Raw genomic sequence first — 25383 nt, forward strand, 5'->3', positions numbered from 1 at the left:
AAGCTGGGCTGGCATTGAACCTGCTTCATTTAGAACTTCAGCTTTAGCAAGTAATTATAACATTTATGAATGGATTGGAGAGCAGTTTAAGCATCAGGAACAAAGGCAGTGTAAACTCGATTGATAAAATATGGTGTAATTCTCTGGCCTTTCCCAATTTCCTATTTAGAGGTCTGTAGAAAGAAAGTGGTTTTGCCTTATCAGACTTGTGTATAATGTAACTAAAATGTAAAACACTAGTGTGGACATCTAGGAGCATAAGGTCATTGTGAAATGGTATCTATTTTTTCTCTTTTCTGTTTCAAAAGATAAGCCTCAGGAGTTTTTCTGACTAAATTAATTTATGTATCTGGTACCTATCATTTTCAGAATCCTTCAGATTTATAGATAAAACAGTGTATAACAAATTCTCTGATTTAAAATCCTGATCTATTTTGGCTGTAGAAATTATTTACGAATAATTTTGTCCCATGAAAAATTAAATGCAAGATTTTCTGATTTTCCAGGGAAAAATAAAAAGCCAGCCATAAACCCTTTATTTGTCTTTTTAAAGTCACTTTGGGTCCAAATCAAGTAGATGCAGTTGCAAAATTTCTGGTCGGATTGTTTAAATCAGTTTGTGGTTTTAGCAACATTTTTAGATACTGTGCATCCATGCTGCTTTCTGCAAAAGGAAAAAAAATTTAAAAAGGGAAAAAAAACCCAAACGAAGATGGCACTACAATTTTGAAAAAATTAGAAAAAGTTTCACTTGCATTATATTGAGTTTTTGACTCAGTGAATGATGACAATTTTGGGGTTTTTTTAGGTAAATGGTGCATCCTATAAAAAAGTAGATGAGGAATTAGCTTAATTCTGTTCCATTATAAGTCTATAATGTACAGCAAGTTTACCGGATTGTAGTTTCTGGTATGGAAGACAAGATAACAGAATTAAAAATAAGATTGAATGTGTCATCTGCCATTGCACAGAGGATTATAAGAAGTGGTATACAACACATGTAAAGAACAACTTTGACATATTTCACCCTGTTGAAAGATCAATAGAAGATTTAATGTGTATCGCAATGACGCTGTATTTGATTGTCAGTTTCCTTATATATATATCATAGATTTAAATGCCCTTCAAGGAATCACAGAATCACAGAATCAATCACAGAATTAGGTTGGAAAAAACCTCTGAGACTGAGTCCAATCTGCGCCTGAACACCACCGTGTCAGCTAGGCCATGGCACTAAGTACCATGTCCAGTCCTTCCTTAAACACCTCCAGGGATGATGCCTGTCCCTGGGCAGTCAATTCCAAAGTCTAATCACACTTTCTGCGGATAAATTCCTCCTAATGTCCAAACTAAACCTCTCCAGGCACATCTATGTCCTCTCATCCTGTTGCAGGTTGCCTGAAACAAGAGGTCAACACCCACCTGGCTACAACATCCTTTCAGGTAGCTGTAGAAAGTAATAAGCTTCCTTTTCGCCAGCATAAACAACTCCATCTTCCTCAGCTGCTCCTCATAGGACTTGTGCTCCAGACCCTCCACCAGCTCCATTGCTCTTCTTTGGATTCCCTCCAGCACCTCAATGTCCTTCCTGGCCTGAGAGGCCCAGAACTGGACACAGCACTAGAGGCACAGCCTCACCAGTGCTGAGTACAGGGGGATAATCACTGCCCTGGTCCTGCTGGCCACACTATTGCTGATACAGACCAGGATTCCATTGGCCTTCTCAGCCACCTGGGCATAGCTGGCTCATGTTCAGCCACTGTCCTCCAGCACCCCCAGATCCTTCTCTGGTGAGCAGCTTTCCAATCACTCAGCCCTCAGCCTGCAGCATTGCATAGGATTGCTGTGGCCAAAGTGTAGGACCCAGAACCTGATCTTGTGGAATCTCATATCATTGGTCTCAGCTCTTAAAATATTTGTTAGTGCACATCTACATACATGGAAAATATACAGTGTAAAGTTACATTGTTAAATAATTTAATTTAAATTGAAATACACAGAAATTATATGTGATTCAGGATACAGAAAGATAAAATGAAGTCCAGTGTACTAATACGCAATGCGCAGTCTTAGAATCAAAAAATCATTCTGACTGGAAAAGACCTCCAAGATTATGAAGTCCAACCTTCAACCAAATACCACCATGCCAGTCATGTTAAAGGTCTGTTGATGAATCCTCGTCCCCGACACAAGGACACTACTTCCTCAAAAGTGTTAAGGAATTAACACCAAAAATTGATATGAAAGTATTTCTTTTGTACTTATTAATAGATAGGTGGCTTCACAGCCAAAACTCAATGTGCTCAGCACAAAATCTGACTTGCAAATCACAGGACTTCAAGGGTATATTATGGTGTCACATTTTATTTTGTTGCCTGTTCTCCTAACTGCCCACATTGTGCGTACACCAGATTGAACGTGGGATGTCTCTGGAATACCTGAAAGTCTCACTAAGATGAAAACCTATGAGCAGTCCAGTGCCCACCTCACCCAGCAATACAGATGGATCCATCTGCCACCTGCTCCAGCTCCCCAAATCTCTAGCAAGGCAGAAGGACCATATTGAGTTGCTCTGCATTCAGCACAAACTAAGCATCACAATCTGTCTAATGGGATGTGGCAAGGAAATGTCATGGTGAGGGAAAGCAACACAGGTTTGCTGAAGCACATGAAAGTGCAGAAACGAAAGACAGAAATAATGAACTAAGTGCTGCAGTTATGTATATAAATATAAATGGTAAGAACTGAGTCACTGTTTCTTTTCCCATGTAAAATTTCATTTAAATTAGTATGGTTCTGTCCTTTTGGTCTGTTTTGTTTTCCTTTCTACTGATTCAAAGTTTCTGGAGGGTTTTAGGACAACTTTGGACAATTTTCAAATTGTTATGCATACTAGAAACATATTTGAACTTTTCTTTCTCAGCTGTGAAACAATCAGTCTTCATAACAGCTGTTTTATGAAGGAAATATTTATTGAAGGTCTCTGCTAATAACTGTTATTCTATGCTTCTATCATGTGTTTCCTACTATGCTCAGAGATTAACTCTTTAGGAATTCTTTGTAATGGAGTTTTGTAAGGAAGCAAAAACTCCATTAAGAGTTTTTCCTAACCACAGCAACCTCAAGTTTCCTTTGCCAACCACTCAGGTTAAAGGGCACGTCTTCTAACTAAAAACTTTTTTTTCCCCTCTTCCTCTCTTTCTCTTTGATACTCCTCAGGAAGCCCATGTGGCAGTTCTGTCAGTTGTGAAGTGTCAGTTTGGAAAGTTGTGAACTTGCTCCCTGGTGAAACTAAAAAGTCAAGATTCAGGTCTGTGAATTCTTGTATTTTCCTGTTTTAGAAAGGTAGCAACCCTTACCTTGAGCCCTTTTGCTTTCCTACACTGGTGTTTCATGCTGTTGCCAGTTAAAAGGATACTTCACAGTAGTTCACAGTAGTTCAGAGCTTAAAATTTCATGTATGTTTTAAACTGTTGCGATCTTGCAGGTAATGGTCACTGTATTCACAGTATATTAAGTGATCAAAATAAAATTCCAGCAGCGTTACAAAAAAGGAATTCTGTAAAGAAGTAGATGTTGTTTGTGTGCTTTTCCTAAGATTGTGTGAACTTCTTCAAAGTCTAGATGACACAGATTAATACTGAACATGTTTTCTCTTTTGCTTCACCTCAGCTGAATGTAACCTTAGAAACTCTGAGACCATTAAACTCCAGGAAAATATAAAGATCTGATTAATGCAATAAAGTCTCCTGTGTCTATGGAATTTCTGTCTATGGAGCCCTGCACAATGAACTGAAATGGGTGAGTGGTGAGCCTTAATAGATGAGGGAAAGCCTGTGGATGTTGTGTACATAGATTTTGTAAAGCCTTTGACACTGTTTCCTGTTGGAAAACGCAGTTTTCCAGCAAAACTCATGCTAACTGAGCAGGCCTGAGCAAGGCTTCAGCATTCCCAGGCCTCAGTAAAATTCCAACAAGCTACAGTGGTTTGTTTGCCTGAGAATGTTCTGTGGGAAGAATGTCATGAGAAAGATTAGGGAGTCAGAAGTGTTATGAGAAAAGAATAAGGGAGTTAACAGAGATCCCTGAGTGTGTGAGAACAGACTGCAGGTGTGTGTGTATCTATGAATAGTAACTTCTGTAACAGTATATAAGTTTCTCGTTTGGTGAAATAAAAGGGAGCTTACTTTATATCTCATATTGAGACTGCCGTGAGTTCCCTCTCGTCGTTTCTCTTTAGTTTCCCACAGCTATTCTCATGGAGAAACTGGCTGCTCGCAGCCTGGACAGGTGCAATTTTGCTGTGTTAAAAACTGGCTGGATGCCCTGGCCCAGAGAGTGGTGGTGAATGGAGTTACATCCAGCAGGGATGTAACCCAGTTGTGGGGTTTCCCAAAGCTCAGTGTTGGGGTTGTTAACATAGGGTTAAAACATTAGTTAAAAATAGGCTTTAGCAATGGGGATAGGTAAGAACTGAATGTACAGGCTCAAAGTGACATGATCACAAAGATTGCTTAGAAAATATCAGGGATTGTTTCAGTTAAATCATGCGGATTAGCACCTGCAAAATAAATCAGAAATACTGCAGGAGAAGGGGGGCTTAAAGTCATGCTTGGGGGAAAACAATGGAACAATGTTAAGTTGATGATTAACATATGATCATACCACTGTCTTGTAAGGGAAAGGTACAAAATGTATTCGCTTCAGATCAATGTCGAAGACAGATTTGGGTAAATCTCACCCCTCTCTTCCTGAGCTCAAATAAAAGGCACCTACACATAACCTTCATGATTATGTGTTATCCACACTAACAGGGTCAGCTCTGTTTAATATCTTTATCAATGACTTGGATGAGACAATCAAGTGTGTCGCTGTTGAGCAGCTAGCAGAGTAATGAAGGCACCAGTTCTCAGTGGCAAGAAGGAATGACCTTTATTGTTTTGATTTCATCACATATATAGAGTTCTCAAAAGTCACCCAGATTGGTCGGTCAGAAGCTTTCCCCCAGGCCTGATTGGCCAGGCCTGCACTGTCCAAGTTCTGGGACACTGTTCCAATAACATCCAAACTTTATCTTTATTTATAAAACACAAGAAGAATTCTCGTGGGAAAAACCTGTGCTAGCCACACAAGTGCACCCTCAGTAAGTTTGTAGTTGAGAACAGGTTCAGCAGGAGTGTTGATTTGCTGGAGGGCAGGAAGCCCCTGAATTGATGGGCTGAGGCAGATTGTATAAGGCTCACCAAGACCAAGTGTCAGGTCCAGCTCTTGGGTCACAGTAACCCCAAACAGTGCTACAGACTGGGGACAGAGTGTCTGGAAAGCAGCTCAGTGGAAAAGGAGCTGGGGGTGCTGGTCAACAGTCACCTGAACATGAGCCAGCAAGTGCCTAGGTGATCAAGAAGGCCAATGGCGTTAGGGCTTTAATCAGCAAGAGTGTGTCCAGCAGGACCAGGGCAGTGATTGTCCCCCTGTACTTGGCATTGGTGAGGCTGCACCTTGAATCCTGGGTTCAGTTTGGGGTCTCTCACTACAAGGGCATTTTGGTGCTGGAGGGAGTCCAGAGAAGAGCAACAAAGTTGGTGAAAGTTCTGTACACAAGTCCTATGAGGAGCAGCTGAGGGAGCTGGGGTTTTTTAGCCTGGAAAAATAGGCTCAAGGGAGACCTTATAACTCTCTACAACTGCCTGAAAGAAGGTTGGGTTGAGGTGAGTGTTGGCCTCCTCCAAGGAAAAAAGTCACAAAATGAGAGGAAATTTCAACTGTCTGGACCAGGAGACGTTTAAATTGGATATTATGAAAAATTTCTCTTTTGAAAATGATTGTCAAGCATTGGGACAATCTGCCCCTGAAGTGGTGGACTCACCACCTGGAATTGTTTATAAAACATGTAACATTTGTGGACATGGTTTAGTAGTGAACACAGTGGAATTAGGTTGGATATAATGGTCCTTGAGGTCTTTTCCAACCTTAAAAATTCTATGCTTCTATGAAATAGAGGGCAGCAAGATGACAGGTTGGACATTGTTATTCATCTGGAAAGGTGGAAGACAGCTCAGGTCAACCTATTTCTTTTTTTGCAGAGGTGAGGAATAGTCTCTGTTAAAGAATGAAACAGTCAAGGAGATTGGACCATATCCTTCTGGGAAATGTGCGTATTAGTAGAGAAGTTTTGACATTTAGCTTGGAAAGCAGGTGTGAACACAAGAAATACACTTTCTCGTCCCCAAAACATCATTGCCTTTCCCTTTCCATATGTAAATATACCACAAAGCATACTCTTCTTTCCTCAAATACTACTCTCTGCTTCTCACAGCAGAAGCCCTGTGTCCCTTGGCAATGCTCCTTGTCTGTAGGGTGACACAGAGAGTGTCCCCACTGACTCCTGCTCCCTGTCCCATGGAACTTGACCACCCCTGCCACAGTCCTGGGGCTGGGGCAGTGGCTTCTTTTTCTGACTGAGATATTGAGGATTTGCTGCCTACCATCATGCCTCTGCAATCTTTGATGTTTATGAGGAAGAGTGTTTAATCATCTATCATAACAGTATTCATTTCACATTATTTCCCCTTTATAGCTGGAAATTAAAATGGATACTAGTAAAATGAGTGCTGTATACAAATGTTTGGGAGTGGGCTGCACATCATCTAGCTATATACATAAAGTGTGCATCTAAATCTGATCTAGTCACTCAGATTTGTCACTTCCTGCCTGAATGCTACAGAAGAATAGGAGCTCCATCCAAACCAAACTCACCTGCACAGCCAAGACAGCCAAGAGGCCATCTTTCTTTCACTTAAAAGAATTCTGATATAAAGTCTATGAATAACAACTCCACACTAGTATAATTTTGTTCATTTGCAAAAACATATTTTTTCAGGTTATTATTTAAGGTAATATTTTTCAGTTTCTTTTGCTCAGTTTCCCTGTTCCCTATGAGCAGGCTTCAAAGGAGGAATCAAATTCACAGAACACAGAAAGCTGTCAGCAATGACACTGCTGGCATATACTGGAAATTGTCTGTTTTGTGAACTGTCCAGAGGTATATAAATTATATGCCACTGAATGTGCCTCTTTCACCAGTATTTTGCTACTGAATAACTCTGCTTTATTGTATGAGAATACACCATTCTACAGCAGGAGTAACACAGTAGGGAATATATTCAAGGATGGATAGGTTTTAAGAAAACTAATGGAAATACGATAGTAATAAAGTCTGTTTACTTTTTTGTTTTTCTTTTGTTTAAAATTAAGCAACATATCAAAAGATGGAATACAAACCAATTTCTTTTATGGTTTATATTAAACCTTTTAAAATATATTATCCTGGAAACACAACCATTGATTTTGTTGTTATTTTATATACCAAACTATATTCAGTTTTGCTGTGCTATTGAACAATATTGTTTTGGTTTTTTTTCATTGATGTCTGAGAGCCTGCAGAGTTTGTTAAATAAAAAATGTGAAAGGCAAACATTGCATAAAACATCCTGATAATGATGGGAGATTTTTATAAATTAAGTCTTGAAATTGCACTGAGTATTCAAATAATGATAAGAACTTGCTTTCTTTTAATTTAAATTTTTTCAGAGATTTTAAGGTTTGGCCTTCACTTTCAATAGAAGCCCAACAAATTCTTTACCCTGCAGTCTTATTTGAAACAAATTATTCCACTTCATCTCACAAGTAACATCAGGAAGAGCAGATGGACCAGCTTTGGAATGATGGAGGTGTTAGAGAGCTGAAAGGTAATTAAGGAAATACACTGGTTAAAGAAGTCTATGTAAGTCAGGAAACATTCTATCCTAAAGTAAAAGTCAAATTATTGGCTATCTGATAAAAATATATCTGTTAAATACCTAATATTCAGAGAAGGTAAGTTATAATATTCTTTTTTCTTTTCTTGTCCTATGATTTTATGCAGTAGTCATTGAAAGTCTGAATGATGAGCTCACCTTCAGCATAAGTTCCATGTAGTACGGTGCAAATGACCAAAATGTCAAAAGAAGTCTCCAGTTTTCTTCAAAGCACAGTTTGTTCCTGCCTATCTACCCCCATCTGTAGATGGCTAGTGGCTGAAGGTCCAGGTATCTGTCCTGCAGCACTAATTATGATCATTAGAGGTGTGTGCGCCAGATTTAAATGTTGATTTCAATTTTAAAGCTGTTTCTTCATCTGCATAGTTAATGTCACAGTTTTGCTGACATTAATGCAAGTTCTGCTGACATCCAAGGTTCACTGCACCACTTGGAATGGGGTGTACTCAGACTTACCAGAAGTGAATATTCTAATTGAAACCGGTCAATTAGTCCTGGTCTGTACTCAGTGGGAAATCATCTCTTGCAAAGAGTTATTTTTCCAGCTATTTTGGATGAACCAGGTTTCTAAGGTGGGTTTCTTTTATTTGATATTCTCCTCTTCTGCTGTCTCTGTTCTGCTCACTCCCAGTTTTTTTTCTCACATGGACCAGTCTCAGCTCCCTGGGGCAAACAATTCCTGTGGACACACCAGGTCCTCAATCTCCCAGAATTTCACTGTAATGATTCACCTCTATTGTAGCATTGATTATCAATCTGGACATACTTTTAATTTGTTAACATTGCTTTTTCCGTACCCATGCAAACATTAGCAACAGTAGCAATTAGTAGCAAAAAAAAGTTTATTTCATGCTCTATATCTTTAAAGATCATATGCACACATTACTAGTTCTGTGCATCTTCCTACTTGCAATAGTAGGTGGTGTTTGAGTAGAGGTGTTTGAGAACACATTTACAGACTTTTGATGGGCTAAAGACATCTTGCTTTTTAGTCTATTTTCTGTCAGATTGTCAATCACACTCCAAGCTTCTTCGTTATGTCACTTGCACAGCTCCATTAATTAGATTTTGTATTTTTCCAGCTTTCATATCACTGCTTTAGCTTACACTTATCTCTTCCTGCCAGCTACAGAGGGAGCTGGATGACTGCTCCGAACTACATACTTAGCTTCTAAGCAGCTAAACTTGGAAGATACTTCACACTCCTAATACTTTCAATTCCCAGACAGACTCTAAGGAAGGCTTGAGTTTAAGAAAAGAGGGAGCCTCCATCTTCTGAATGAGGCCAAGTTAAATTAAACACTCAGAAGCTCAAGTACTCAGTCACCAAATGTTTTTTGACAGCATTGATTAATGAAACACAGATTCAAAGGAATTCTTTGTACATAAAAGACAGTACTGTTTTAAGTGATGCTATCTTTAAAACTGAGAGAAAATTTCAACATGCCTGTTGTGAGCTGACATGTTCTGCAATTTACTTTGCAAATAGAAAGACTTCCCTCTCCCCAAAGTGACTGAAACCTTATGAAGACATTGTTAGTTTAGATGCATGTTTATATACTTCAGGGAAAGCCATGTTGTCAGGATATTAGCTGTTACTTTTCGTGTTAGAGGATTAAATGTATCCTCTACAAAGGTCAATGCAGCCGGCAAATACTTTGAAGAAACTGCTTTGCAGATGGCTATCTCCTGGATAAATTAACTGGTGCTTTATCTTGATTATGGTTTATTCTATATTCCAAAGAAGTTTAAGTAGGTGAATACCACAGCCAATAAATACAGATTACTAAGCTTTCATTGAAAACTGATCTTCTCCACTAGGGAAATCTATGGTAGAAATGTCTCTTAAACATAACAAAAATGTTCCACTTCATAGTGCAGACAAATGGGGCCTAGGTCTGGTACTTCATCAATGTGGACAGCTAATGCGATAGAACAACTCATACACCTAAAGCACTGATTATGTTTTCCTCTTTTTAGTTCACATAAGTTATTGAATCATTCTTATTTTTTTGGGTCTGCTTTCTTGCCTTCAAAAAAAGCTTGCATAGAATTATGCTCCATAAATCCTATATAACTAAAGATAGAAGGAGGAGGGAATTCATTTCTGAAAGGAATTATCTATGTTTTCTTGTTCAAATCCTTTAGCACAATGATGACAGGACATTACTATGTGCAAAAACTCATATTTCAAGGAAGTTGGGTGAAGAGTTTATTCCATGCTTATGAAATTCTTTCATGGAATAGTACTTATATTGTGAAGAATAACATGTGGGGTTTTGGTGGGGGTTTTTTGTTATTATTGTTGGGGTGTAGTTGTTTTCTTTTGGTTGTTTTGTGGTTTTGGTTTTTTATTTATCTTCTGTAGAATTTTACTTGTCAAATTCAAGTTTGAGTAAGATATTCTCAATCACCAAGATTGGTCATAGAGTACTACTAGCAGTCATTGCTTTTATCATTATTACTAAGGATGAAAGATGAAGAGAGAAAGAACTATAGCCCTCTCCAGAATACTGCTAGTAAGGAAAAAACAGCAATCCTATTTGAACACAGGGTGACTGTGAAATCGAATTCTAAGCATGTCATTGTGGCTATTGGACAAGAAATGTGCTGTATATGTCACTAGTCAAAAGGAAGATAGGATGTCTTCCTAGGCAGCAGGACAGAAATCACCACAAAAACCAATTCTGACAGATAGAGGAAAACAAGCTATTCTCTGCTACTGTGTATCTGAATGATATTGCAGAAAGTAGAACAGTAATACTGCTCCATTTTTGCTCAATTTATGACTTCATAAAGTGTAGGTGCAACAGGGTTAGCAAGCCATACACTTCCCATTGAAGGTCTGTAAGCTTTTATTCATAAAGCAATTGAGATCATTAATATCAAAGCACTTGAGAAAAAACAATCTATCTCAGACTATGGCTGTATTAATAAAGAATCTAGTTTCAAATTGTTACATGGCAAAAAGCAGAGCCCAGTGAATCAGGTCCCTAAACCAACTTTTTTTCATTGTCAACCTCGAAGAAAAAGGTTTATTATTATTGCAAGGGGCATTTCAAAAGATCAAAGAAAATTGTATATATCAGAAAGGATATACTTGAGAGCGTAGGATTTAGAACTTAAAACTCTGTTAAGAAATCCAATAATAAAAATCAGTCAGTTCTACTCCAAATCCATGACATCAGCAAAGCACGGTAATGAATACAGATTGATGCCCCAGTATGTCCTCAGAAAAAAATTATTTTCCTTGGAGCAGGAAGCCCAAGTGAAAATTCTTCGAAAATATTGAGGTTATATCTTAAAAAACAGAGACATTAAAGGAATGATATCAAAAGCAAGAAGGAAATACCCAATACATAGATGAAAGCTGAGGAACCTAAATACCCATGTAAGAATAACACATTCCTGCAGTGTAGCAAAAAACTAAGTAAAACACAAAAGATATACAGACAGAGAAAACTCCTTAAGGCCAACACAAGTATTTAAAAAAAACAAAACCCAGACCAATGAAAGATTAGTAAAAACTTCAATATTGTCTTAGGCCACAGAAGACTTGAATTGCTGGGGAAAAATTCATTATAGTCTGATTAAACACTAATTATAGTGCGTGAATTAAAGAAATTTTTTTAAAAATTATTCCATGGGAAAATTGGGAAAGAAGACTAGAAAAACCTTGAAGACTAGATATATCTTGTAGTAAAGATTGGTATAACATCTTCCTGTGATCTTATCAAAAGAAACCACATAATAAAGGAATGTTAATTAAAAAGAGTAGGTAAGGTCATCAACAATTTTCTAGCTATTGACTGACCCTATTTCCCAGTGTTTCCCAATTATTTGAGATAACAGAAATGGGTGAAAGGCTCTTATCAATTGGTATTCATCTAGCTCATGATTCATTTTGTTCAGTTTTGTTCTTTGGTGTGTGTGTCTTTGTCTTTGTGAAATTCTAATTTAATATCTATAAATACTGTAGAAAACTGAGCAGTACTACCTGAATTTATTAGCTGAGTGTTACTAATGTTTGTTATTATTTTGACCTCAGGACTATGGGTCCATTAGAGCTGTATATCAGTAAGAGAAGTAAAACTTATTTTCTATCAGGGTGAAAATGCCATTGGGTTTAAGTGCCTTCCTGTACAACCATAGTAACAAGTGAACTCGAACTTTTTTCCTATTGATCCCTTTGAATGAATGCCAAAAATGCTCTTAAAGTTCTATCAGACTGTTATGTATATGAAATAGGCACATACGTGCTTAAACATTGCAGTAGTCCTGAAGCAAGTGCATATGTTAGAGCATGTGTTTCCATACAAAAACTGTTTAAAAATGCATTCCCTTAATGTTAGAAACTTAAAAAAAAAAATTCAGCAAGGAAGATACTTAATGTGATAAGTACCTAGACAGTCCAGCAGTGTTTGAAGAGGACACCTGAATTCAACCAGAGTCCCATGCTCTTTGTCTGGAGCTTACCCTTGATCTTTCACTGAATCACACACTAAATTAATCTGGAAGGGTGTTTTCCTGACCCTATAATACATGTGGTTTTACATGAGTAGTCATGGCAGTGTTCAGTATTATGGAGAAATTTGGCAAAAATCTGGCCAAAAAGTGTTAAAATTGATTGCTAGTCTCAGAATAAGAGATTTATCAAAGCAGAGTGAATTTCTTTCGTGTTTGATGTAGCATGCTGCGGGTGGGCAGCAGGAGCCGGCAGCCCTCCGAACTGAGGTTCCTGGGGCGCATATCTCCATCGGGTTCGGGGTGCGTGGCCCCTGGGGTCTGCTCAGTGTGGCCTGAGCCTCCGAGCCACAGAAATTCAGCAGGAAACCAAGTAAGATGAAGGAATGAACTGGCAAGGGAGGTTTATTTGGGGTAAGGGAGGAGGGTTGCAGGGAAAGGAGGGGAGAGGACAGCAGGGATGGGAGTAAGGGCTGACAGCTCAGAGATGAGACCCCGAACAGATGCAGACATCAGCTTATAAGGGAAAGGAAGGCAGCGGGGGCTGGCTCCCCTGGAGCCAGTCCCAGGAGATTTGAAGGGCAGACTGGCAAGGGGTAGACACCAATAGGTTTCAGGTACAGCAGGGTGCATATTTCAAAATGAACCAATAGCATACAGAGCAGGAAAAAAAAGGAGAGCCACACAGAATCCTAAAGAACCACATTGCTACAGGTTTTTTTCAGGATTTCCATCAGGTTATTGTGACAAGATCTCACTATTTTCATTAGTGTGGCTACAAATCTGACACTTGGAAAGGACTTTACTATCTAAGAATTGAACATCCTGTTTCAATACATTTTCATTTAGGTTAGTCTGATACTTCAGAGAATAATCTGAGTTGGAGGGGATCCAGACAGATCTTCAAGTCCAGCTCTTAAGTGAATGGCCCATATGGGGATTGAACCCACGATCTTGGTGTTATTAGCACCATGTTCTGAGTAGCTCAGATCACCTCAGGGTCACTTGATGAGATTTGTGATACTTGACACGCTGTGGAGCCCTGACAGCCCAGCAGGCCAGCAGAGAACCAATAGCTGTATTTTCAGGACAACTGCAGTGAATTAAAAAGTAATATTTAATAATAAATATTTAATAAAAAACCCTTTACTTTGTTACATTGATCTTAAGTGAGACAGAGATTGTTCTAATTGAGAAATAAAGTATATGAATTCTTTCTACACTCTACATTGTAGTGACAATAAGTTTCCACCTTAACTCTCGCATTATCATCTAAATATCAGGTAAAGTAGATATAAACCATCAGTTTTAATATCTCTAGTCAAGTGAGCTATTAGAAAGTCTTCCAGAGATTTCTGGTCAGAAAACTAGTGAGTATGAAATATATGATTGATATATTGATATACATCTCAAAATTTATGGTCTTTACAAGAGAAGAAAGCTGTTGCTTGGGCTGAAGAGTGGAGATTATAATGATGCCTTTATATGATAAAAATGAGGCTCATCTGCTATCAAAAAATAAGTAGGGTTAAATTGTGAAGCCCTTGAAGGATCCAGATACACTTCTACTCTTAAAGTTACATGTGATTAAGTTTGGAAAATGAAGGGTTTTGGGAAAAATAGATATATTTCTTCTTATTCCATGCCAATGTATACAGGTTTGCCTCCTACAGAGTTCTCCTTTTCTCCTACTTGTTTATTATAATGAACAAGTAATTATGTCTTGTTTAAACATAGCAGGCAATGTAATTGCATCATCATGATCACCAGCTTCATTTTCCTGTCCTTTATTTCTTTTGGTTGTTACTACTTAAAGATTCATTCTTTTTTTTTTTTTCATTTTAATTTATTTAAATTTTTTCCTTTAAATGTTGGAATTTTTTCAACAAGACTGGTAAAAATACTATTCATTTTTTTATTCCTTTTGTGTTTTTCCCATGTATCTAATACATGCACTTAGGGTTTTTTTCCTCTTTAAGAAATATCTAATGGGGAATCTTGTAGGACAGTTTACATTTACCCTCTTCATCTAAAATGTGGGAAAAAAACAACAAACCAAGCTGTATGCATGGCTTGGGATACAGATAGAGCCTCCTATTATTTGAATTCTCTTTTCCCCTCTTGGTTGTGTTGCTGGTATTTTTATTCTTGTCCTCAGCAGTGCTTTGTGATTACTTCATATTTTCAAGCTTTTTTAGCTGAAGCTAAAGATAAAAAGCTATTTTTTTAACAATCTCTGTTTCTGTTAAGAACTAATTTAGACACAAATGAACAGGACACCTTCTAAAAGAGGAGTTGTTATTTCAGTGTGAACTAATTTAATCTGAAGTTTGTGTTTCTTGTGCTGATGCCTTCAAGCAAATCTTGAATGCATTATGCTAATTAAAACTTCCTCATGTTAGTCTGAACATCGAATTTTTCACTACCCACTCATTATTATAATTTTTCTGTGTTGATCTACTAATACATTAAGGACTGCAATAACATCTGATATTTCTGCTTAAAAACTTAAGACAAAAATAAGTAATTCTTTGGTTTATGTTCAGTGTACATTCTGAACATAGAAGTGTTGCAGGCATTCTTAAATGGAAGAAATGAGAAGTCACTCTGGGCAGAATGATGTTAAAAGAATGAAATTAAATACAATATGTCAAATGCTTACTGTGAAAAAAATACATATGTTTTTCATATACTGAAAGCAACATAGCATCCAGATAACATTTGAAGTTAGAATATCACCAGTATCCCTGATGAGAAGGACATACTGACACATGGTTTATATAAGCCCGTCAAGAATAAAAACTAATATATTGAATCAAGTTAAAGAAGTTAATTTGGAAAGAAATATTCTGTTCTCCAGCTGTTATCTCAATAAATAAATAATCAGAATTCCTATATAAAACCTCATACCGTGTAAGTAAGCTGCTACTTCGAGTACTGTGATCATGGAAAATTTTCTGGCATTACCACATTAAGCAAAAAATACACTTGCTTCCCCTGTGCAAGGGTCCAGCTGAGTTTGGGCTTTGGTGACCCTGGGGAACATCCACGGCTCTGCAAAGCTTCCAGGCTGGCAGAGTGATGTCCAGCTTGAAAAAGAAGTGGAGACCAAGGCACCAGATCGTTTGGGTGAGGGTCTTCTCTTTCCCATTGAAGCTTTATATGCTACATTTATAAACACTTATGTCATCAGTTGTGTCTGCTCTCTCCCCACCTTACTGATCACCATTTCTACAAAGCATGGCTTCTCAAACAGAAATAAGTAAAAATCTTAAAAACAACTGCCATCTTTTGTGACACCTGTGGGCCTCTGTGGGCAGTGTGTGGCTGGATACAAACCCACTGCTCTCCTTAGAAGGCACCCATACTCTGTGTGAAGAAACCATTTCTGTCTAAAACCACTGAAGGACACATCTGATATCTACTGATGATGTCATGCAGTGATAACTTTATTTGTCTTGGGAGGTTAAGATATTCCAGGACATTTATTCAATATCTATGGCCTCTGACTGACTGATGCCTTTCATTATCTCCAAAGTTATTTCAGTCATAGGGAGCAAGATGACTTTTGTTGAATGTTATTCTTTGACATCTCCATTTTTCATTACATATTTTGTCAAGTTTCCTTAAAGATATTCAACATCTCAATAACCAGCTTTGAGATCTGACCATATAGTTAATAAAAATAAGTTATTCAATTAGCTTTGGTATTATTTGAATTTGGGGAAATCCAGATTAGGCTGATCCTTCAGTATTGCAACTCAAAAAATTCAAATGTTTTTGAAACCCTATTCTGCCAAAATAACTTTTTTGGTAAACTTTTACTCAATGAATTTTCAATGTTTTTAAATTTATTCTCAAAGATTTTTATGAGGAATATGTCTTCTGTCTTTCTGACTGACTGTCCTTCTGAAAACATGCAGCTTCAAAGGACAAAGAAACTGGGCAGAACCTTAAAAGGGGACTTCCAAGCCCAGCTATTATAGGAACTTTCTGTAACTTTTCTGTGATTGCATTTCTATGGTTCACTTAGTTTGGACTTACAACCAGGTCACTGAACTGAAAGCAAGTAATTTTTCTACCCTGCATTGATTCATTTGTCAGTGCACAACCAGTGTAAGATAAAGGGATGATCAATTTGAATGTAGTCAACAGGAAGACCAGAGGAGAAGTGCATTGCAACAATGTTGGAAAGTAGAATTTGAGACTTAAGTTGGATGCAAAAGGAGAAGGGAGATTATAGGCAGTATGCTCGGGCAGACTGAGGGAGGAAAAACTGAATGCTGGTCTGGGTCAGTCTGCATTTTAAAACTATAACTCTAAGGCCATTTTCATCTTTAAAATATTGTGAAAGCAATTTCAACATTAATACAAGTAAATTACTTAGTTTCCTTTTATGTATCAAATTTTCCATTCTTCTGACAACAAAAGATAGTCTCAGAGATTTAGCAATCTTGAAGTTTGCTTGCTGTTACAGTCCCTTCTGTATGATTTCTTTTCTCAATTAAGGGACAAAGTAAAACTTTGTGGGGATAATTTATACCATTATAATGTCGGTGACTAGCAAAAGTGGTTTGTGTCACCTTTAGGTATTTCTCTTCCCTTTTTCTATAAAAGGAGCTTAAATTAGATACTGAGATCAAATGCCTAACACGTTGATGGCTAAATGAAATTAATTCCATTTCTATCACTATTTTACTGCGCAGATCTGATGTTTTGTAGGTGTAGTGAGATCTGGACCACAGAAGGCAAACTGATGCCAAAACTTCCTTTTGCAATATTGCATAGTAACATCCATCCCTACCTGGCTTAGGTAACAAGTTTCCCATGCTGCTCTATTAAGTGATTAGGCCTAAAGCCCCTGACATTGTGGCACTACAAAGCAATGTGGAGCCTCAAAATCAGGAACTGTGGCAAATGAAGCCATGTTGCTTTACACTTTTTTCAGGATCCTGCTGTTGCTTTTCATGATTTCTTTATGTGTTGCATCAAGTCTTCCTCCCCCTCTCCCTTGGTACATGCCTTCAGAGACTACAATGTTCAGATTTAACAAAAGAGACATGGGGGGTTAGGTAAAAAATTAGATCCCAGCCAGACATGTGTGGCTAGTCATTAATTTTTACTCTTTCTTATGTTCAGAGCTGTGATACTTGTGTAATGGATGCACTTAACAGGAACAATCCTTTCTAATACTCTAAAAGCAGACCTAAGTAAAACAACCCAAACCACATCCATTATTAATAATTGATGTTCATTCAGCATTGGCAAGCATTGATTATAGGCTTAAATGGAAGTTCTTTGCAATATTGATTTGGATGCTTTTGACTTGAAACTGAAAGCTGAATGCACTTAATGGAAGTTGGTCACATTTCTTAAAAAATAAGCAGTCATTAAGATTCAGGGATTCACTACCCCACTATCCTGTTTTTGTGGGATATGCTGTATGACCTTGGGAAAATACAAAAAATATTTTAAACCTTCCAAATTTTAAAAACAGACAAGGAAAACAAAAAGTCATAAAAACGTGTAATAGATTCTGACATCCTTTTTTTGTTTTATGTTGAGAAAGATGATTTGCTGAAGAGCTATCTTTAAAAAAAATTAGCAAGGGAAATGAAAGGAAATAAGGGCAGGGGGAAAGGAGATAAGGAACATTAGTCATTACTTAGTAGGAAAGGCACTGAGCCAACAATTCTTGATTCTGCTGCTTTATACCAGTTTCACAGCAGTTCTGAATCCTTGGCTGAAACATATGGAGTTGTAAATGTGTGTAAAGAGAAGAAAAATACTTAGGTGGATGAAGCACTTAGGTAATTTTTACTTATATATTATTGGAAAACAATGTGTGACTGGAAATGAATTGTATGTTTTGGAGATAATTTCTTTTCCACTACTTGTCTGAAATAGCAGCACAGATTTCAGTTGCCATTAAGCAGTTCTTCATTAAGAAGTTCTTCATTAAGAAGTTTCTCTTTTCTTCTGCTAGTTTCAGTAGTAGCACTGAGCTTCCTTTAAGAATGACCTCCACTTCCACCTCTAAAGTAATGTTGAAAAATATCAATGAGATCTCAATGTAGACTAATCTTTACTATTGACTTGAAACTTGTTAATAAGAAAATTGCTATTGCTGAATATAATTTGACCTGATGGTTTATTTGTAACTGAATGTCTTTTTAGAAGGTATCTGAAAAGTTTGGTGGAACATACACACAAATATTTTAATTTTTGAAATAATAAGTGAAATCAACCAAAGTGCTTTTGCAGTCATAATCATTAAAACCTTCTTTGGTCAGTCAAATGAGGCTTTCAAAAATAATTTTGGCAAAAAGTGTACATCTTTTGTATTGGCTAATGTGTGCTGATGAAGTGACATATGAAAGCTATGCAAATACCTTATTTAAAAGATCACACGGATAAAACTGAAGTAATAGTTTTTAAAAAAATCTCATAAAAGGGGCAAAAAAATTTCAGCTTGCAACACCTGTCTAAAAGTATGAAGGAGCCATGGCAAGAGCAGATGCAGTCACAATCTTCTATAATTCAGCTATGTAGCCCAGCCTTTCCTTGTAGAGAGTTTGTCCTAATCTTTTGATCTTCAGTTGTGAATATGATAACTGCATGAATGTTCTCACCAAATGTGAGGGAGGAAATAATAGTAAATATGAGAAACCTATCTCACTGAAAATTTGGTTGGGTAAAAGAGTAAGGGGTGATTGCCTTTGACATAGAAGAAAAAGTTTCCCTTCTGTTAACTGCATAAAAATATTTGAAGGGTTTAGCTGCTCTGAAACTGTGGTTTGCTGATACAGGGCCTGTGTGACTTTCTGATGAACTTGCAAAAGTGTAAGGGACAAAAATAAATTGCACTGATTTTATATCCATTAATAAACTACCATATTTCTAATGTAGGGCACTTCCAAATGAACATACAAGTCAGATGTGGCTTTCTCTAACAAAGATGCGTGATTCTATTATTCTTTGTACTTTCTACATGCTCTGATCACATTGTTTTGCCAGATAAAGCTTATAAAACAACATAAACTTCTTTTGCTTCATAACTCTGACTTAAAAAATAAATAATGTTAACTCCATGCCTGAGAATTTCCCTAAGAGCTCTGATATGACAGGCAAAAGTCAAACTCTTCAAAATTAATGTATATTAATCAAACCTCATCTAACTGAAACTTAATCTGACAAGCAATTTAACTTTACAGTTATTAGTGCTTCAGTTCTGTAAAATGGTTCTAAGTGGGGCTCTAAATCTCAAATAGCCATTAAACACTATTGACGTTGAATGCAAGAAAATTTCCACAAATATGTTCATAAGTTTAAGTGATCCTTTTTCTTCTCTCCCGAAATTTTGTAGAACAGAATCCTAGCTCCCATGTGATGCAGTCAGCTATAATACAGAGTATAACATTTTACTAGAAAAGTGACATTTAAGCCCACACCAGTTTTCAGCTTTGTTGAGGGCTTATCTTGTCTATAAATAGCCTAGAGTAGGGGGATTTTTATATTTTGGATGGTTTTGTGGTTTAGTTTGTTTTTTGTTTTTGTTTTGGTTTGTTGTTTTTTTTTTTGTTGGTTTTTTTTTTTGGAGGGGGGAGTGGTTTGGTTTGGTTTGTGTTTAAAATCTCTGATATGAGAGGAAATGGCATTTATTTGTGGTTTATTTTCCATACTAATATAACAAGTAGGTCAAGGTGATTAAGATTCCTCACGTAAAAAGTATCTCTTAAAGAGCAGAACTGCTTCTCTTGTTCAGTCGGTGACTACACTTGAAAAATGTACAAAGGGATGCAGAAGGTCAAAAAACTGAGGGTCTGGTCCACCCAGAGTTTAATGGCTGGTCACTTTTGGCTGTTTTGTATCCTCAGTGGCTGTAAGATGCAGGTTTTAGATAAGAGAGAACTAAGAAAGGTTTAGGTAATAGAACTGTTCTTTCTTTTCTAGCACCTATGTTCTGTAAGATTAAAAACCCATCCAGCAGTAACTATGTGTTCATTATTGGCTCCTATAAGACAGGAACCTGATTCATAGTAGGGTTAAAAACCCCTTGTACTTCAAATTGAAATGAGTTGGGAGTGTTCCTTTTGATCATACAGTGCTTCTCTAATGCTCTATGTAAGTACCCACACTTACTAAATAAACTTCCTGAAAAATCTGGGTTCCTTCACTCTGAGCCTTAATCTTCCTTTTTTAAAATGTAAGTAAAAACACAGAGTAACAGCAAAAACATGTAACATATTATTATTATGTTTCTGTCATTCTGTATCTAAAATGACTAAAAGGAATGTTACTTCATAATTTGGATTTTGGGGCTCCTACTTAGGAGCTCTAAATATACCTAGCAGAGTTATTGTAGGCATCAATTCTAATTAATTTCCCTCCTGAAGTTTTAAATGCCTACATGCTCTGGAAATGCTGAGTCTATGCGACCATAAAAGAGAATATAAACCTCAGTTCCCATTACTCTCATGGTTAGTGATTTGAAGTAGGCACATGTAAGAGGAAGGATATGAAAGAGGAAGTATATACCTTATACAACTTATTTGCTCTTCAGTCTTCTCCCTGGAGCAAGGAGTCTTGGAGGGTGACAGAATGGACAGCTGACTGGTCCTCATTTACTGACCAGAGACGAAATGGCACAGATAGTGTCATAGCCTTCACATCCTGAGATTCTGTGCCAACCCAGTTTCTCCTACAACCTTAGGCTCCCTGCAAGCTGTTGTGAATGTCACCAGCTGTACATGGCCCTGAGGGGCAACTCTTTCTTAATCATTTCTATGCAGTTTGCTCAGGACAATATTGAAAACAGCATTCATAAAATCCTGAAGCCTTGTTTGCAGAGGCCACGGGGTAGTTAAGAAAAGAAATGGGGATCTCTACATCTTTGTTGTAGGCTCTGAAGGATTGCTTTCCTAGAGGACATTTCCATGTAAATGCTAATGTTCTCAAATTTGGCATATGGTGCCCACAGGCTAGGAATGAAGCAAACTAGAGAAAATTGCTTATAAGGAGTTCCTCTTCCTCTTCCTTTGCCTGTTCCTTTGCCTGCCTTGTAAGATTGATTATGCAGTTTGAATTTAGCAGTCTCAACTTAGCTGTACTTAGCCAAATATAACATTTAATCACAATGTAACTTTTAACTTGCCTCCCCCTTCTACACTTCAGAAATGACCTTCAATGACCATGCTGCTTACAAGTAAACCTCAGTTGCCCACAGACAGACAGTGCCAAGATAGGTTTATGAAAATGTGCTAAGTTTATAAAGTGAAAGTAACATCAGCAATTTTTTTTCTAGTAATTTGAAGAGTCTGTGGTATGTCTATGTGGTGCAGATTACTTATGCTTGGTTTTTTCTGCTGAATGTGTCTAATTTTCAGTCTGGAAGCCACATAAGGTGACTCTGATTTTGAGTTAATATACTCAAGTAGTCATGCAGGGTCATGTGGGATCAAACAAAGTGCAAATGGAGATGTGTGTAAGGGAGATGAAGATTCACCAGATCTCACATTAACATTTTTCTCATAGATTTGTAACTACTGCCTTACTGTATCAGGATGTTTGATTAACTGAGTTAATTATTCTTCCAATTTTCATAGTCTTTGCATGTTCAGAGCCTCTGGTTCATGTTGGACACAGAAATGCAGAGTTGTCTTCATCCATCTATACAGGAGTATGCCAGGTTATTTTTGTGGAAATAGTTATTTCAACATAAATAAGGTTATCCAAATAGATCAGCTTGCATTTTTATCCTTCCAATGGCAATTAGTCCAATGGCAATGACTCTTGACAATGCCAGTGATCACCATGGCTTGCATAGAAGACATTTCATCATTTAAAGTCTGATTTTTCCTAACTAGAATGTAGCGAAATGGAACAAATCCTTATACTATATCTCTGCATAAATGCATATTTTTCCAACATACAGGGCTACTAACCAATGAGGATTTATATTACAGTACCTAATGACCAGAAATTATCTGCAACAGTATAAACCCTGCCTACACATCAAGAAAATTACTCAGAGAGCTGAAGGCTGAAATTTCACAAATATTAGGTAACTTCAAGCAACCCCAGTTGAGATTCCATCAAACCTGTGTAAATTATGACAGAAAACATGAGACCCTTCTATTGATGATTACAATATTCCTTAGGAAGGAAATTTTAATATCTCTGTGACGATTTTTGCTGTTTTATTCAAACTGATATCCTATATGGACTTTGTCCTGTTTATACTTCCACAGGCTTTTGGAAGAAACCCTGACCACAGTGCTGCTTGGATCTCAATATTGTTCAAATCTGACATTCTCTTCATGCGGATTTAGTCCAATAAGAAGAACTGATTAACCTTTTCAGACTTCATGAGTTTTCATTAAATTGCTAAACTAATAATTGCATCTGTATCATATTGGACTTTAGGGTAAAGTTAGCTGTCGAAGGACCTTGACCCTAGGTCTCATCTATTTTCGATTCCATTTTAATGAACACATTCAAACTTCATTCCTTAATTACATCACACATCAATGAATCTTGCATTTTGATGAGGTAATAATTCTATGTGATTCTCTGGATCACTTGAGAATACGCCCATGAAACATCTAAACCATGCTAATGAGTTCCAAGAAGGGCATATGTATATATGAGTTAGACTCATTAACATTTGTTTCCTATCTAGCCAGAGGTATTTGTATTTCATTTTATGACAATATAAGCATTTGTACTTGTGCTCTTCATGCTCTGCAGTTTGTTTTATACTTTTCAAATATTATTTCATCTCTGTCACTGCAATAGTAGTCATTGTACAGCTTTATCAGTTGGATAAAATTTCATTAGAGAACAGGGAGATATTGATCTCATGTGTCTCAAGGTTTTGGTTTTTTTTTTAGGAAAAAATATATTCATCTTAACAAACTTAAGTATTTCTCATGCTATCTAGCTGAGGGGCTGTTCTTCTGTTCTTCCCCAGCACCAGCTATTATATTTCTTTAAAAATATGTTCTTCTTGGAACTTCTCTACTCTTCAGGTTTTCCTATGTATCATCCACACTTCATGTTTTTGGACAAATGTTATGCAGAAGGACACTTGTAAAGTTTTTTTTTTTTAGTGAAGAAACAGTAAAATACATCAAAACAGTGAAATACTTCTTAAATTTGGATTTCTTCGTCATAAAAAAGTCACTGCTAAAGATGAAGCATAATATATAAGCAATCTGGGGAAAAAAAAAAGAGATGTCTTGGACAAAACTTAAGTTGCATAGAATGCTTACTGAGCATGAAATATGGTCGTCTGGGACACACAACCGGTATGGATGAACATTTATAAAGGCAACATGCAGGAACAGCCCAAGAACTGAGGATTTCTCATAAAGATCAAAGTAGTCAACATTATTTCACAGATTTTCATGAGTTTAAAAAAGCTGTGAGACCTAAAAAAACAAAAAAAACCTTCTAAGCCTAGTTGTGTGGATCTATAATCCAGCATCCAAAAATCAGCATTTGGTGTGCCTTGCTGAGAACAAACATTTCTGGCCAGCAAAGAAATGCACTTGCAATTTCAGGAAAATAAATTTTTCTATTATAATTCAGATATTTTGTAGAAATTTATCTCTATCAAAAATGCTGCTAATTTTCCTACTTTAAATAAGACATTTTATCATCCCACATTGGCAGTTAAAAACTTTGTAGCATTTTCTTTTCTGTCATAGAGACCGGTGGTTTATTTTTTTAGCAGACCTTGTTTATGCCTATAATCTACTTTTTTTTTTTTCAGTGTATCTTCAGGCTATCATTGTACCTTGGAGGATGTCAAGCTCTGTAATTAGAGAATCTCTTAACTGAAGAGCACTAATGGCAGTCACTGCAACTGTCAGCAGTTTCTCACTTTTCACATGAGGACACTGTTTGCTAATTGGATTAAGTCTGGTTCTGGCTGTAATCTCTGCAAGCAGTAGTTAAAAAAAGAACTGCAATGCCACACCTGGTTTGTGGGCTGGAAGGTGATGAGCACTGCTAATAAAATCTAATTTAAAGCACAACTCATGCACATAATTAACTATGCCTTATTTCCTTGATTAAAAATCTGCTTATCAATGATAATGGCTCAACTAAAACACGATGTAATATTTTAAGGTAGAGTAGGCACTTACATTACTTCAATAAGATACTGTTTAAATGTGCTGAGTGAGTTTCTTTTATGTGGCATTGCTGCTCCTTTTGACAAAACAGGCAAGTAATGTTCAGAGCTTTGCAACTTGGCATTTTTTCTGCAGTGGAAAAATTGAACAGACAGGGATACTTTTCTAATAAAACCTAGTCTACTTATTAAGTTTCTCAGAGCAGTACCACCAAATTCCATGAGAGAGCTGCTCTAGAAATCTAAGACTGCCAGCACCCTGCACAGAAAGTTTTTATTTCTCTTGACTTACGCCACTGTGAATGCCATCTCTCAATTTCTGTTGATTTTACAGTTTCCTATTTCAGTCCTTTTTTTCCCCATGCACAAATGTTGATAAATAGATACCACTGAATCAATTTTCATTTCTCTGCCTTTGCAATAGGAACAGCCTCTGGTCATGGTAACTGTTTGAATCATTAGAATTTAACTCCACCCTTACTGAGCATGAAGGGAAAGACAAAATAAATAAGGTTTATGATAGCTCAGCAATCAAAGACAAGCTTTCTGTGAGCTCTACACCCTCTGGCATATCAGTATAGCTACACTGTTGGGTGATTTTTTGAATCTTTATAGTTCCTAATAAGACATGGATTCAAGGCTTATGTTCAATAGTACTGCAAGGGAGGATAATAAAGAACTGATGACTCTGCAGAGGTTTGGAAATTCAATCTAAAGAAAATTCAATCTAAAGAACATTGACCTGACAAGGATAAAGAAAAGGAAACAGATGATGCCTAGAAAACTGCAAAAGGAATTTTGGTACATCATGCAATAGGAGTAGTGGGAGAATTTCAAGATGGTTTGTGAGGTTAAGGACACTAAGAGAATAGCTAAGCCTTATTTGTAACAAATTTGTGGGCAAGATCTTTGGAGGGACATTGCCAGGACAGCTGGCCCAAACTGACCAAAGGGTATTAAATA

The sequence above is a fragment of the Lichenostomus cassidix genome, chromosome 1Aa (genome assembly GCF_008360975.1).
Source record: "Lichenostomus cassidix isolate B80296 chromosome 1Aa, HeHo_3.0, whole genome shotgun sequence".
In the NCBI taxonomy this organism is placed as follows: domain Eukaryota; kingdom Metazoa; phylum Chordata; class Aves; order Passeriformes; family Meliphagidae; genus Lichenostomus; species Lichenostomus cassidix.